Here is a 16,966-nt window from a genome sequence, read left to right as displayed (position 1 = left end):
AAAATTGCACTTTCTGGATTTTGTCAGTCACATCATGAACTTTGACTTCCCCCACAGTGCTTTCATTGTGTTCGTGAACTCCTCTTCTGATGTGAAGACATCTAATCTCAAACAATTGTAGCTGTTGAACCTGCCGTCTATTTGCCACTCAAGCTTCTGCACCAGACAGCATTGGAGGATGCATCATTGTTCTGTACAGTCGTACTTTCAGTCTTGGTGGCATACTCTTCTCATAGACATCACCTGAAATGTTATTCCACACTCTTCCAGCACTCCCTAGTCTAGACTGGATCTCCCATTCAAACTTGCCAATTTCTGTAATCCCACTGCCAAGGTACTTGAACTGCTCAGTCTGGTTTAATGGCACACTATTAATCTCTGTCACACCTGTACTGACCCACCTGACCTCCGTTTTAGTCATGCTCATTTTCATCCCATTCCTGCTTACTGGTCATATTACTGGTTTACCATTTCTTCTACCATCCTTCTTTTGAGGATGCCTTTATTGTTATATTGTCTGCATAGAGCAGCTTCTCGCCTTTTCCTATTGGGATCTTCCCGCTGACATAGTCCATCAATCTGATAAACAGCAGTGGATGGTGGGCTGACACTTGGCGTAGTTGGCCTTTCATTTCAAAAGGTCTCGTCATTCCAGAACATGCTCAGATCCGTTTTTTAGGTGATCTGTGTAGAGTATTCACCATAATTGGTCAATCCTCAGACACTCCATCTTTCCTCAGCACTGTCCACTTTACCGGATGCCTTTTCTATAAAAGCTACTCTGTTGGCGTTCTAGCTGCTTCTCTATCTCTTACCGTATTACAAGCATGGCATCTGTGGACTTCTTTATCCTTTCCTACAGCCGAACAGAACAAGAACACACACATACCCTCTACTAAAACAATACCCAGCTAAGCCTCTCTGCCCACACACTCCAAATTCCTGAGCAACCTCCTATGGGCCTCTGTGATGGGTGGTGAAATGTGCCTGTCTTTGCTGAGAGCCCCATATAGTTCCACCTTCTGCAGAACTTACCTGTGTAAATTCCCTGTCCCCATCACCTATACACTTGTAATGTGCAGCATCCCATTTCCTAGACACGCGCACACACCACTGCACTACCCATGTCTTTAACAGATGTCTCTGGCTGCTTTAGGGGCTCCTCAGCTTCTGCAGCCGCTCCTCCAGCTCTCGCTTTAAACATTCCTCCGGTATCTTATTTATTCATTTGGCAGCCATCTGGTTCCATTTTGACTCAGGTGAAGCCGGCCAGTAAAAATGTTCCCCAGTGTCTAATCAACTTAAACTTTCCTTCTTGGCACTATCTTTTCAACCACAAATGGAGACCCTCGCATTCCCCATGCCTAGCTGGACTTGCCTAGGAAGCAAAGCATTTCACAGAGTGCTACCGCTGAGGCCCTGTCCCTGAGCCTTTGACCTAGCAGTCTACATTTAGTAGGGTGACCATATTTTCCCAAAGGGGAAAATGGGACACACCACAAGGGGTCCAAGGCCCCGCTCCCCGTGGGGCTGGCCTGAGCCCTCCCTGCCTCCTGCCTGCACAGGGCCAGCCTGAGGCCCCAGTGGAATGGCCCGAGACCCTCTGCCTCCCTCCCACGCAGGGCTGGCCTGGCCCAAGCTGCTCTCCTGAGCACTTCCTCCCATGCGGGGTTGGTGTTGTCCTCCCCGCCCCCTGTGCATGTTCCTCCACTCCCTGCTAGGGGTTGCATCCCACTTTTTTGGCAAAACTGTGCATCTGTCCCGTTTGCTCTTGCCAATAGGGCTTAAAAAAGGGATTGTCCCAGCCAAAACAGAACATATGGTCACACTAACATTTAGCTTTCAGGATCTCTCTCCACACCACTGGTACCAAAATGGACCACAACTGCAAGCTCCTCCTCACTGCTCACCAGAGGTCTGTCTAGGTGTCCCCCACAATGACACCTGGCAGGCAAGCCACCAGGCAGGTTACGCTGTCACCACACACCCTACTTCTCCTTGCCTGATGATCAAAGCCCATTTCCACAACTGCCTTCACCTCCCTGCTGTAATCCACAGGGGACTGGGGAAAAGGAGACATGGGGGGGGGGGGGGCAGATAAGGAAATGCAGAGCAAAGGGGTACTATTTAAACACTAATGCTTCAAAGAGGAGCTGCTGGTTTTATTGGAGTGGGCCTTAAACTCAGTTCCTTCTAAAAAGAGCCAAGCACACCACTAAACTATGCAACTTGCTGGCAGATAAGAGCCCCTCAGGACTCCATTTAACGGTGATCCTTGCAGCTGTGGTAGGCAGGATCTCTGCAAATTACAGTCAAGAAGAAAGAGATGGAGCTCAGAGAGGTATGGACTGAGCTGAAAGTGCATGAGGGGGAGAACAGGAAATACCTGTCCTCACAGCTTTCCCCTGACTTGCTAAAGAGTCAGGAAACCTTAGTGAATGAGTTATTGCTCCAGGGAGTAAATCTCACTATGGCCAAAGCACTAACCTGTCAATCACCAGAATGGCCAAGTGGTTAAGGCATTAGACTTAAGATCCAATAGACATATACCCATGTGGGTTCAAACCCCACTTCTGGTAGAAGTATTTTTTCCCCACCCAACATCTCCATTTAACAATAGGGATAAAAACTATTTTCTTTCCTCAGTTCTTCTTGACTCCCCTAGACATTCAGTCATCACACTGAACAATACTAAAGTAAGTGATTAACTTAGGCCCTCCCTAACTCACTTGGTCTGGTTTAGCTTTTTCTATAGACCTTGTCATAATATTCTATGATTTCCCTTGAATTCCTTGATCTGGATTGGGGGGGCAGGGTGGATATTTGTAGCACTGCTGAAGGAGTTACTTTGTACCACCACGCCTCTGAATTCTTCTCCAGGCCTGAGGCTGGCATGCTACCCCATCACACCACAAAATTGCTCACATGGAGAGCACCCAAAGTCATGCATCACAAGATGTCTAGGAGCTGGTGTCTGGATGAAGCCTGTATCACAGAAAAAAGAGAGAGCTGATCCCATTGGTCCTGAAGGATCAGATGGTTCCTCTTGGTGTGGGACAAGGCTAATTTTTTAATCAGAATGCTGTGTGGTGCTAAGTCTCACAAACGTCTAAATATATGCCATGTAAGCAGTTACCTTTATCAACCAAACTTTGGCATCTCATCCAAAAATATCAAGTTGGGTTTTATGGAAAGTCAGCCTTATCAAGCCAACTTGATAAGGCTGACTTTCCATAAAACTGGGTTGATTGGCATTAATTATATTCCCAGTCTTTACTGATTGAATCCTGTATCAGCTTTTCCAGTATTTTCAGTGGTACGAAGGAAGCCACTCCATGTTCCTGGAATACTGGACATTCTGGGAACAAGGCGTGGCCCAGCCCTTGCCAGCCTTACCCTGCCCCAACCGACGTGACAATGCATTTGCAGTCACAGCATAGGAGAGGTGTCATTTGTAAGAGCCAGAGAGGGCGGAGTGGCATTTCCCCATCCGATACCCCACAAAACCACATCCGGTTTTGTCTCAGTACCGGATGTGGGAAAAACCTCTCAAAAACAGGACTGTCCAGTTTAATACTATACAATTGACCTCTCTACCTGGAACTAATCTCAGGCTATAAGTGGTCTATAATTACCTGGATCATTCTGTCAGCCTTTTTTGTATATTGACACAACATTAGCACTCTTCCAGTCTTCTGGAACTTCCCCAGTATTCCAAAACTTATTAAAAATGAACCAGAGAGATCCTCTTCAGACAACTCTTTTAGGATTCAGATGCAAACTGTTTGGGCCTACTGGCTTTAAAATGTTTACTCCTAGCAGATGCTATTTAATATCCTTCTTAATTACGAAAGGATTAGTAGCTCAGTATCCTCATGTGCTATGAATACATCATCCTCTTCCTTTCCAAATAAAAATGTGAACATTTCTACATCATTAATAATTTTACCATGTAGCTAATCTCCTGAATTTGGGGGTCTGACCTATGATTAAGGCAGCAGAGAAATTGTGTAAGAGTCTGTTGCATTGTCTGGGGAGTAGTGGGTGTTTAAGACTCAGCCTATCCAGCACAGCAATTTCAGGGGCTGATTTTCGTTTTGTTGGGGCAGACAGTATTTGTGACACTGTCGCCTCTCCACCATTGAGCTGACTCCAAATGTAGCCCTTTGCAGCTGAATGTCACCCCATCGGACCGTCCCTAGAGTGTCTGCATTATGACAGGGACAAGGAAGGCGAGACAATACCTTTTACTGAATTGACTTCTATTGGCAAGAGACAAGCTTGTTCTGCTTACACAGAGCTCTGCTTCCGATCCCTTCTCTCTGGGGCTTCAGAGCACAGGGTTTACAACAGGTATTTGACCTCTTGGGGTCGGTATACTGAATACGAGAAGAAGTGTGTCTAAAGATGTCTGAGATTCTATTGTCTGAGGAGTAGCGGACACTTGGCTATTACAGATTATGTCACAATGCAGATGTGCTGGAGGCTGGTGATGCTCATCTGCAATGGGAAGCAGTTGGAGCCAGCTTGGTGGTGTCACACAAATACCATCTCCCCCAATGAAACAAAATTAGCCCCTGAAAACTGCAATGTTGGATTTTTTTTAAACACTGTTACTACTGGGGCTTGAACACAGGACTTGATATATATAAAGCACTAGAGAACCTTCCTGTAGGAGCATTTTCCTTCTCCTTCCTACCCACCCAGGCATCTCACCTGAGCATCAGGGTCTTCAGCAGAGTGGAGATAAGTGAGTTCTTCTCAGGGAGAAGCCCTGAAAGGGGGCATGTACACTCTTACACTCCACTGTTCTTGGAAGGTGAATCTAGAACATGAACTGCCATGTGTCTGTAAACTTCATTTCACTTGAGGAAAGATGTTTAGGTGGGGTTGAAATGTGTGTTCTGCAAAAAGTCCCATGTCTGGGAACCTCATTCTCTTCTATGAGGTCTGTTTTCTAGGCTGGAGTTCAGTGACCTTTTTTCCAGCATTGAGCACGTGATTTGGCCTGATTTGCAGCCCTGGTGTTATCTTCCATGGCAGGTCAAAAGTCAATATGCAGAAATGAGAATCGATAAAAGAATTAATTTAGCTTCTCAGCAATGTCCTTTAATTGCTCCCACTAGCCCCTAGTGACCCATGGATCCACCAATTTCTTTCACAGGCTTCTTGATCTATTTCAAGAATCTCTTGTTTGATTTTTACATCTTTAGCTATTTCCTCTTCTAACTCCATTTTGGCCCTTCTCATTTCCCTCTTAATGCCTGCTGTCATGTATGCTCCTATATTAATGGCTTCACTAGGGTCCGATTGTGACATTCCCCTGGTGTTATCTGGACCGGTGATCTGCTAGGTCACTCCAAGCCTTGACTCTGGGAACCAGCCTTACCCTGCTCTGCTGTGAGAACCCCCACTCCTGAGCTGTTCACGCACAGCCTCTGGCATGTAAGCTGCTCCTTGGATTATGCAACTGAATGACACTAGCCCATATCTCCGGTCCCAGACACAACCCTGGGAACCTCCATCTTGCAGTGTCCAGTTATGCCCACTGGACACTGCAAGCTTATATGAGTTTGTCAATTTAACAAAGAATTGATATGTACCAGGCTTGTTATCTGAAGGGGAGTCTCTGACACGCTTCAAACCAAACCAGATAGAATAAACAAACTTATTAACTACAGAGATAAATTTTAAGTGATTATAAGACAAAGCATAACAAGTGAGAATTGGTCAAATGAAATAAAAGCAAAACACATTCTGAGCTGATCTTAACACTTTCAATGGCCTTACAAACTTAGATGCTTCTCACCACAGGCTGGCTGGTTGCTCTTCAGCCAGGGTCTCCCCTTTGATCAGTGCTTCAGTCACTTGGTGGTGGTGGTGTCTGTAGATGTAGATGGAAGCAAGAGGAAGAGAATGGCAAACGTCTCTCCCTTTTATCATGTCCTTTCTTCCCTCTTGGCTTTGCCCCCCCCCTTCAGAGTCAGGTGAGCATTACCTCATTGCAGTCCCAAACTGACCAAAGGAAGGGGGGTGACTCACTTGAGAGTCCAACAGATCCTTTTGTTGCTGCCTAGGCCAGCGTCCTTTGTTCCTGTGAGGCTGGGCTAGGTTTGTTCCATACATGCCCTGATGAGGTGTGAACTGTGCTTGAAGAGTTTTTGCCTGGGTTTATTTTAAGCCATGAAGACACATTTTCAGCCTCATAACTATATACATGAAATTATAACCTATAACATTGCTGTAACAACAATTGCTATAACATCCCTATAACAACAATGCTCAGTGCATCATGAGCCTTCTGAAGACTCCCAACATGACAAACTTTGCATTGGATACCACACAATCATTTTATAAAGGTGAACAGGGGGCTGTAGGGTGTTCCCACGAGGTACAGAACGTCACACAGATGTCCATCATGTATGGCTTTTTCTTACTAGCATCCATGCCCGCCTGACCTGTGGCAGCTGAAATAGTTTGGTTGGGAGTGCATTAGACTGAAGATCTAAAGAGTACTGGTTTTCCATGGAGCATTTGCTGCTATCAGGTATTTTCATTTGCTTGGGATTATTTTCTTTTTCTTTTCTTAAGAGAACAGTTGATGGTTCCAAATATTCTCACTGTTGGCCCCCCTAATTTGATTATGATTCTTGTCATACTTGGGGAGGGAATTAACAGGAGAGTAGTATGTCAGACACAGGGAGGTAACTGTCCTGCTTTACTCAGCACTGATGAGGCCTCAGCTGGAGTATTGTGTAACAGCGTCCAGGTTGGGGTATCACATGTTAGGAAAGCTGTGAACAAATTGGAGAGAATCCAGAGGACAGCAACAAAAATGAGAGGTTTGGAAAATATGACCTAAGAGGAAAGGTTGAAAGAATTGGGCATGTCTAGTTTAAAAAAGAGAAGGCTGTGGAGGAACTTAATAACAGTCTTCAAATGCATTGAGGGCTGGGACCATTAGCAATTATCTTTGAGAACTCTTGGAGGATGAGTGAGATCCCATATGTCTGGAGAAGGGCAAACGTAGTACCTATCTTTAAAAAGAGGAACAAAGATGAATTGAGGAACTAAAGACCAGTCAGCCTAATTTTGATACCTGGAATGATACTGGAACAAATTATTAAACAATCAAGCACTGAGAGGATAATAGGGTAATGAAGACTAGCCAGTGTGGATTCCTCAAAAATAAATCAATTTCCTAATTTTCTTTGTTGGCAGAATTACTGGCCAAGTTGATGGGGGGACCCAGTAGATGTGATATATCCTGTTTTTTAGTAAGGTTTTTGACACAGTGCCACATGACACTCTCATAAGCAAACTAGGGAAATGTGGTGTAGATGAAAATTACTATATGGTGGGTGCACAGCTGGTTGAAAGACCATTCTCAAAGAGTAGTTATCAATGGTTCGCTGTCAAACTAGGAAAGTGTATCTAATGGGCTCCTGCCAGCGTCAGTCTTGGATCTAGTCCAGGGGTAGGCAACCTATGGCATGCATTCTGAAGGCGGCACACAAGCTGATTTTCAGTGGCACTCACACTTCCCGGGTCCTGGCCACTGGTCTGGGGGGGCTCTGCATTTTAATTTAATTTTAAATGAAGCTTCTTAAACATTTTATAAACCTTATTTACTTTACATACAACAATAGTTTAGTTATATATTATAGACTTATAGAAAGAGACCTTCTAAAAACATTAAAATGTATTACTGGCAAGCAAAACCTCAAATTAGAGTGAATAAATGAAGACTCGGCACACCACTCCTAAAAGGTTGCCGACCCCTGGTCTAGTCAATATTTTCATTAATGACTTGGACAATGGAGTGGAGAATATGCTTTCAAAATTTGCAGATGACACCAAACTGGGAGGGGTTGGAAGCATTTTGGAGGACAGAAGTAGAATTCAAAATGACTTTGACAAATTGGAGAATTGGTCTGAAATCAACAAGATGAAATTCAATAAAAACAAGTGCAAAGTACTTCATTTAGGAAAGAAAACTCAAATTGCCAACTACAAAATGGGGAATAACTGGCTACATGAGAGTACTGCTGAAAAGGATCTGGGGGTTTTAGTAGATCACAAACTGAATGAGTCAACAATGATGCAGCTGCAAAAAAAAAAAGCTAATATTATTCTGGGGTGTATTTACAGACGTGTTGTATGTAAGACACGGGAGGTAACTGTCCCACTCCACTCAGCATTGGGATGCCTCAGATGGAGTTCTGTTCTGGGAATCACACTTTAGGAAATATGTGGACAAACTGGAGAGAGTCAGAAGAGAGCAACAAAAATGATAAAAGGTTTAGAAAAGAAACCTGATGAGGTTCAACAAGGACAAGTGCAGAGTCCTGCACATAGGACGGAAGAATCCCATTCACTGTTACAGACTAGGGACCGAATGGCTAGGAAGCAGTTCTGCAGAAAAGGACCTACGGGTTACAGTGGCCGAGAAGTTGGATATGAGTCAACAGTGTGCCCTTGTTGCCAAGAAGGCTAATGGCACTTTGGGCTGTATAAGTAGGGGCATTGCCAGCAGATCGAGGGACGTGATCATTCCCCTCTATTCGACATTGGTGAGGCCTCATCTGGAGTACCGTGTCCAGTTTTGGGCCCCACACTACAAGAAGGATGTGGAAAAATTGGAAAGAGTCCAGCGGAGGGCAACAAAAATGATTAGGGAGCTGGAGCACATGACTTATGAGGAGAGGTTGAGGGAACTGGGATTGTTTAGTCTGCAGAAGAGAAGAATGAGGGGGGATTTGATAGCTGCTTTCAACTACCTGAAAGGGGGTTCCAAAGAGGATGGACTTTGGAATCTAGACTGTTCTCAGTGGTACCAGAATACAGAATAAAGAGTAATGGTCTCGAGTTGCAGTGGGGGAAGTTTAGGTTGGATATTAGGAAAAACGTTTTCACTAGGAGGGTGGTGAAGCACTGGAATGGGTTATCTAGGGAGGAGGTGGAATCTCCTTCCTTAGAGGTTTTTACGGTCAGGCTTGACAAAGCCCTGGCTGGGATGATTTAGTTGGTGTTGGTCCTGCTTTGAGCAGGGGATTGGACTAGATGACCTCCTGAGGTCCCTTCCAGCCTTGATATTCTATGATTCTATGAAAACCTGACCTATGAGGAAAGATTTTAAAAAAATACTGGGCACGTTTAGTCTTGAAAAAAGACAACTGAAGGGGGGCCCTGATAAGTCTTCAAATCTGTTAAGGGCTGTTATAAATAGGACAGGGATCAATTGTTCTCTGTATCCACTGAAGGAAGGACAAGAAGTAATTAGCTTAATCTGCAGCAAGGGAGATTTACGTTAGATCTTAGGAAAAACTTTCTAACTATATGTCTAGTTAAACTCTGGAACAGGCGTCCAAGGGAGGTTGTAGAATCCCCATCATTGGAGTGTTTAAGAACAGGTTGGATAAACACTTATCATGGATGGTCTAGGTTTACTTGACCCTGTCTCCACATAGAGAGGATGGACTAGATGACCTTTATAGTCCCTTCCAGCCCTCCATTTCTGTGATTGTTGAATGCTTGGAGTAATACAATGCAGTATCTTTTCACTCAGTCAGAATGCATAAAGAAGAAGATGGAGAACAATACTGAGACTATTATCATGTTTTTGTGTATAAATCAAAGGTGTGGCCTCAACAGTATGCAGTACAGGTCATCCCATCTCCAAGAGGATCTTGCAGAACTGAATGGGGCTTAGAGAATGATCAAGGGCCTGGAAAACTCCAGCACAACACAATCAGCCCCATGAAATCACAGCATGGGGTTTGATATTAAAATTGTCACTTCAGCACAAATCCAGTGGCTCTAACCCAGGACCTTTGAGGTATACAGCAGGCATAGTAACTATTACATTGCAGAGTCACACTTTGGAAGGTGGCCCTTTAGCATCTCAGGAAGAGATGTCTCTGGAAGAGCAGGATGAAGTGAGCCCTTCAAAGAGAGGGACCCGATGAGGGGAAAGGGTGAAGTTTCCTTCTTATTTTCTCAACATCCCCTTCCTTGCTGCTTGCAAGGAAGAGCTGTTGATGGAACTACATTTTTTGTCTCTTTCTCCAGGCAGCAGAGGGCAGAGCTCCCAGGTCCCTCTACATAGGCCCTGGGGCTCAGAGCACCACCCCCTCACCATTCTGGCTCCTGTACACAGCTCAGATAGAGCTGGCTGGAAAATATATTTAATTTTCCATGAAATTTTTGGAAACTCTTTTCTCGCTCTTTTCCCCCAACATTTTTCAGATTTTTTTTTGAGGTTGTCATTGAACAATGACTTTTATTTAGATGATGAAAACCCCCAGAACGTTGCTAAACATGGTAATTTTCTTCCCAAAATTTCTTTTCCATCCAGAAACAACTGATGTGATTCACACCAAATTTCCTTGAAACATCCATGAAAAATAATGGCTCTTTCTGCTTTAATTACCTACTGATTTTTATTTTTGCCCTCCTGTTTCCCATGTATTGACTAAAGGTGTAGCCAGTTGTCTGACTACACTCGTGGTTTGCTCTTAAAATGTTCAAGAGACCAAATAACTGAACTTAGCCAAATTTATTGTCTAAAGACAAATCAGTACAATATGTAAAGGAGACATACATAGCTACTTCTCAGAAGCAAATTCTCGCTGCATGTTCACCTTACACAGAACATGTGCTTCAAAAAAACACATTCTAGATAGCAGTATTTATCAGATGATTTTACAAGTTACAAAACTTTCTAAAGTCACTAAAATTCAACCCATCAGTTTGTCCCAGTTCCTTAACTTGTTGTTCTATACCTTCCTTATCTTTGTTCTGGCATTCCAGGCACTGGTCTGCAAAGGTATCAGCTTGTACCCTGGCAACACATTAAAGTATTTTGCCTTTGATACATTTCCTATTGGCTAATGTCAAAGCTGAATTCAACTTTGCAAAGTGTTGTGGGATACTTGACATGGGTGTCAGAATTGTGGGGAAAGCATAATACAGTTGGTTAACAAAACTTCTCAACAGTCGTGTGTGTGTGTGTGTGTATAATGCATATTATAGTAATACCATGCACATAATACTTATTAATGTGGTGTATACTACACTTAACATAGATGATTGGCTAATACCATCCTTGACTTAGTGGGTTTCTGAGCCACATGCCATGAGCACATGAAAGAACATTTTCCTTTTCTTCCTTGATCTCACAGTGACACCTGCTGACTACTTCTCTATTGTAGCACAGTGCAAAGGGACCAGCTCCCCAACTGTAGGGGAAATGATGCTCGATGGAGGTCTGGCGCAGGTGGGGTGTGATGTTTGCTGAAGGAGAGGGACGCTGGGGCTATGGGTTGGTCACAGCATTAACTCCCCAGAGAATGGAGGTGATGGTTAGACTGGGGGTGGAGAGTCAGTGAGGGGGAGGGGATGAATGTTACCCACCATAGTGGGTTGGGGAGCGGTGGATTATAGTGAATAGGAATAGGGTAGTATGTCTTTAAATAGTTTGCGAGCCCTCTAGTGGAGCTCACCATGTCCTATGTCTTTGAAGCGACCAGATCCCAGCCAGCGAACAGGAGCAGCTAATGGGAGTTTTGTGAGGGAGTTCTCCAGATGAAGGAGGAGTGACTATGTGAACCTTGGGGTGAGTTTGTTGTCAGTTTGTTTATTGTGTGCTTGCAGCTTGACTGAAGTATATAGCGTGGTCTGTTTTTCGGGGTGGGGGTGGGGGTGTGCTGAGCCTACCGGCCTGCTAGGCAAGGCTGAGAGCTTCTTAACGAGGCTTTGATCCCTAAATCATTTAACACCCATCAACCCTTAACTGGGGTTGGGGCTACTCAGGGAGAACAGGGCTTTAACAAGCCCGCTCCTAAGTGACCAGAGGAGCTAGTAAACATGGGAGTTTTGCAAGGGAGTGGGAAAGCCAGATACACCAGATGAACATTCTCTAGACTTAGGCCAATAAAGACCCTCCCACAAAACAAAAATAAAACCCAACAAAAATGGCTGCAGGAGTAAAAAAGAGAATGCAAGTAGAAGTCCAGTGGCAGAGTTTATTGCACTGAATGCAGAATGTCTGATTGGCAGCCTTGGGGGCAGGTGGCAGGTGGTGTACGTGTGCATTCGGTGCAAGGAGCTCCTGGCCCTCAGAAACCAAGTACAGGCTCTGGAGACCAGAGAGGCTGAACTGGAGGAGCTAAGGGAGACAGAGGTACACAGATGAGACTTTCCAGGACACGGTAGAGTGGTCCTACCCACAGTCTGACAGCCTCTGCGTTGTTGAGGAGGATGAATGTCTTGGAGAAGGAGAACATCAAAGTGGAGTGGAGGGAAATGATCCCATATTTAGGAACTCCTTCTAGATGATGTCATAGTATCCTCTTGCACTGAGGATACCTCTTTGCGGGAGGGAATCCCATTTATTACATGTCTCTTCCTAATAGTAATGGGGGATTTGACCATTAGAAATATAGATAGCTGGATTTCTGATGACTGGGAGCAGGGCCGGCTTGAGGCCGATTCAGGCGATTCCCCTGAATCGGGCCCCGCGCCTAAGAGGGCCCCGTGCCCTTGCCGCCACTGGTACGCCGTACCGGGGCAGCCAGCTTCCCCAGGGGGCAATTTAAAGGGCCTGGGGCTCCCAGCAGGGGCTGGAGCCCCAGGCCCTTTAAATTGGCACCAGAGCCCCACTTCTGGAGCCCTGGGGTAGGGCTGCGGGGCTCTGAGGGCTATTCAAAAAAGTCCGGGGCTCCCCTTGCTTCTATCGCCCCGGCCCTTTAAATAGCCGCTGGAGCCCTGCCACTTCCCCAGGGCTCCCTCGGCTATTTAAAGGGCCGGGGTGGTAGAAGCAGGGGAGCCCCGGGCCCTTTAAATAGCCCCCAGAGCCCTGCGGTAGTGGGGGGCTCCGGCGGCTATTTAAAGAGCCGGGGCTCCAGCTGCCTGTGCCGCCCTGGTCCTTTAAATAGCCGCCAGAGCCCCGCTGCTTCCCCAGGGCTCCGGCAGCTATTTAAAGGGCCGGGGCGTTAGAAGCAGGGGAGCCCGTGCACTGCCCGCAGCCAGCCCCTGCTGCACCCCCTGCCCTGCCTCCTGCCAGACCCTACCTCCAATCAGCCCCTGCCCTGCCTCCAGCCAGCAATGCACGTAATATATAATTTTGTTATATTTATATAGTTATGGAAAGTAAATAATACATGGAAGAAATGAAAGAGATTTTTTTATGTTTTTTTTTTTTTTTTTAGTCATCCCTGCTGGGGCCCCGCTGAAAATGTTCGAATTGGGCCCCACACTTCCTAAAGCCAGCCCTGACTGGGAGAAGCACATGGGGAATTGCCTGCAGGGTGCGAAAGTTGCCAATGTTTCGAGACATCTAGACAGGCTATGTGCGATGCTGGGGAGGAGCCAGTGGTCATGGTACACATGGGTACCAGTGACATGGGGAAAGGTAGGATAGAGGGCCTGGAGGCCAAATTTAGGCTGCTAGGTAAGTGATTAAAATCCAGGTCCTCCATGGTAGCATTCTCTGAAATGCTTCCAGTTCCATGGGCAGGGCCAGTTAGACAGGCAGAACCTGCAAGGTCTTAAGGAATGGATGAGAGGATGGTGTAGGGAGGAACTGGGGAACCTTTTGGGAAAGAAGGAGCCTACACAGAGAGGATGGGTAGCCAGGTTCGAGCTCCTGCATCTGTTAAACTAAATTATATCTAAGAGCTTCTTCTTTTTTTTTTGGTCTCTTGTATGTTTTCTCCCCAGGTTTCAGGCGTCTGGTGCTGTTTAAATGAACATGTAGACATAGCCAGGGCCGGCTCTAACTTTTTTGCCGCCCCAAGCAAAGAAAAAGAGCGCCGCCACGCCGAAACACCCCCCGCCCCGCGCCGCCGCCGGAAAAAAAAAACAAAAAAAACCCTCGAGCACCATGCCACCGAAACCCCACTCCCCGCAAGTGCCGCGCTGCCGGAAAAAATACCCAAAAAACCCCAAGCGCCGGGCCGCCGAAACACTCCCCCTCCCCCAGGCCCCACGCCATGCCGCCAAAATAAAAACAACCCACCCACCCTGAGCGCCGCCCAGCCGAAACAAAAACAACAACAACAAAACCCGAGTGCCCCACGCCACCCCAAGATTGGCTGCCCCTTACAAGGTGCCACCCCAAGCACGTGCTTGGTTGGCTGGTGCCTGGAGCTGGCCCTGGACATAGATACAAAAGTATTGAAACTACAGCCAATACAATTGCTTGGATTAGTGATTCTCAGCTGTGGGAAAACATATCTAGTAGCTGCCTGGATAGTTCAGTTGGTAGAGCATCAGACTTTTAATTTGAGGGTCCAGGGTTCAAGTCCCCATTTGGGCGATACCAATGACTTTTTTTACCCCCAATCCCCACATGTATTAATGCCCCTTTCCTTACCATGCCCAGGGCCTGCCCTATCGTCACCAGTGGCTCTTAGTTTATCAGCAGAGGACCCTGGTGGCACAGCTCCTCCCCGCCTAGGGTTCTGTACCCCACGAACATGGCCCAGCTGAGTCCTGCAGCACTACTAGGCGCAGGGCCGGCTCCAGGGTTTTGGCTGCCCCAAGCAGCCAAAACAAAACAAAAAAAAGCCGCGAGCGCGATCTGTGGCAGCAATTCGGCAGGAGGTCCTTCACCCCCAGGCGGAAACCCTTCTCTCTCTCTCTCCCCCCCTCATGGTGGGTGCAGGGCTTAATTTGTGCTGGGGGAGTTTTTTCATTACAAATTAAGCACTGCCCCCACTCCCATCCCTCTGAAATGGGTTGGGTGTGGTTTGAAAGGCAGTTCTGGGTTTTTTTTCCCTTGAGACTTGGCAACACTACAATCTGGCCAGGCTGGCAGCCATAAATCAGGCTGGAGAGGAGTGTCCTGCTGTGAGTGCCCTGTTTTTGCAGCAGCGCCATTTGCATTCACCGGGGGCTGCATGTGTTTAATTACTTGGTGGACGGGCACTCACGATAGCTGGGTTCTAGTCCCAGGTCACCCAAGGACACCCTGCAGGCCTGTGGTTAATTCCTACCCGTGTTCTGTGCCTCAGTTTCCCCCTCTCTAGAATGGGGATAACAACCCTGCTCTGCTAATGATCTAGCACTAGGTGTCATTATTTCTGAAAGCAGCTTTGCCCCTAATCTTTCAGCTTGCAGGAGTAGGTTGAGGAGTTGTGTTGAGTAGCAGGATGAATCTCACTCTTTCCTTGCACTATAAATTGGTGCAAAGGGAGGGCTAAGCCAGGAAGGATTGCCCCCTCATCTGCTGCTTCTGCAGCAGGAGGCTAGGGGGGTGCAAATCCTCCCCCTGCTCCCCTTAATTCATTATATGAGTCAGTTTATGTTGATGATTATCCCTGCCCTTCAGGCAGGGGAGGCACGTAAATGTCAATAGTCTCTTGGTCTATCCAAGGCCGTGATCAAGTGTCTTGATGTTTTTGGTCTTTTGGCCTCGAGATGAAAACCTTGTCTGTGTTTCTGGGACCTCGAAGTGAAAAAATTCTCTAAATTATAATCTGAAACTGACTCTAGGGGGCACCCATGGGTGCAGCATGGAGCAAAATTGGTTAGTGGAAGGAGGGGAAGCAGCAAATAATAGTTTGTATGGGCTAGGGCTAGCTCAGCCGCGCATTCCTCTGAGAGCCCTCCCCTCCTCTTATCAGGTGCTGCTGCAATGGGGAGCTTCCCACTTCTACCCTTCTGCTGGGCCCCTAGGGGACACAATGCTGCCTTCCACCAGTGCAAGAGGATTTGGGGACTTAGGGTACTGTAGACCCTTCTGCACCAGCACCAGCCCAGCCGCAGAGCAGAAGAGCTGAAAACAAGAGATGACTTGGAGCCATGCCACACCCACCCAGGGAGCTGTATTCCTCTCCTCTGCTGGTGGGGATATGGGGGGAGGGCAAGAGTTTCCCCACCTAATCCCCCAGCCCAGAGAGGGTCCATAACCCCCACAATTGGTGACCACAGGCCCCCCTGCCCTCCCCCACCAGTGATTAAAGGAACAGCTTCCAACCAGGGCTGTGTGCATGATGCTAACATGAGCAGGGCCAGAGTGTGAAGGGGGGGGCAGGGGAGAATGTGTGGGAGGGGGGACAATAGGACATTCTGTGGACAGAGGAATAGGGAATGACCCTCTCCCCCAAATGGAGTAGCCCATGTGCCAAAACATTTTTTGAAAGGAGGCCCTTGTTAAAACATTGCCAGCCCACCAGTTAATGTTCCTCTCACCCCAAGCCTGTGTGGCCCTGTTTGAACCAGGAGACAGCTGTCCACCACTGCTGAGACTAGGGGGAGCCAAGGGGTATGGGGGCCTAGTCTCCCCCTGGCCCTCTCAGCCTATCACCAACCAGCAGAGGAAGAATTGGCAAAAGCGAGGAAGTGGGGGTCCTAGGGAAGCCAAGTGATGATGGAGATGGGAATTGGGGGGGTTCATTGCCCTGTGCCTGTGATCCCCCATTGCAAAATCATACCCCCACCCTCAATCTTTCCATAGAGCCTAAGCCCACTCTGCTGGGCAGTGGCATGAAGGGAGCATGTCCCTAGCCCTGCAGGCCTCTGTCACTATATACAGCCCACGTGAAGGCCTGCATGCTGAAGAGGGGAGAGTCACACCTACACAAGTCAAGAAGGAAAAGCAGGGTGGCGGGGGCAGGGTGGCTTCACTCACTCTATGACCTCTCTTTCAAGGTACACAGATGAACCTACCATAACCACAGGGAAAGGGGACTTTGGGACCAACAGCCTGATTGCCAGCCCTTTGCAGGAGCAGCCAGCCAGAGAGACAGCCCCAAGCCAGGGACCAGTTCAGCCCCAGCAGGGCAGGTCCACATACCAACCCAGCCAGGAGCTGGTCTCCACAGTAAATCAGCTGGCAGTGACACACACACACTGCTGGGGCTTTCAGATTTTTTTTTTATTTAGTTGTTTTCTTGGATATAAAAAAAAAAAAAAAAAAGGAAAAAAACAGTAAGGCAAAAAACCCAAAACTAGAAGTGGA

At 47.0% G+C, this 16,966-nt stretch overlaps 2 non-coding genes across 2 annotated transcripts; both read left to right on the top strand.

The window, feature by feature from the left end:
* Positions 1-2,496: 2,496 nt before the first annotated feature.
* TRNAL-UAA lies at positions 2,497-2,579 on the top strand. The gene has a single exon. It is a non-coding gene; the product is annotated as a tRNA-Leu (tRNA).
* An 11,668-nt stretch (positions 2,580-14,247) lies between these two features.
* Positions 14,248-14,320, top strand: TRNAK-UUU. Its single transcript has one exon. It is a non-coding gene; the product is annotated as a tRNA-Lys (tRNA).
* Positions 14,321-16,966: the final 2,646 nt, after the last annotated feature.

This window comes from Trachemys scripta, chromosome 4 (assembly GCF_013100865.1).
Source record: "Trachemys scripta elegans isolate TJP31775 chromosome 4, CAS_Tse_1.0, whole genome shotgun sequence".
In the NCBI taxonomy this organism is placed as follows: Eukaryota; Metazoa; Chordata; order Testudines; family Emydidae; genus Trachemys; species Trachemys scripta.
This window is presented reverse-complemented; position numbering and strand designations above follow the sequence as displayed.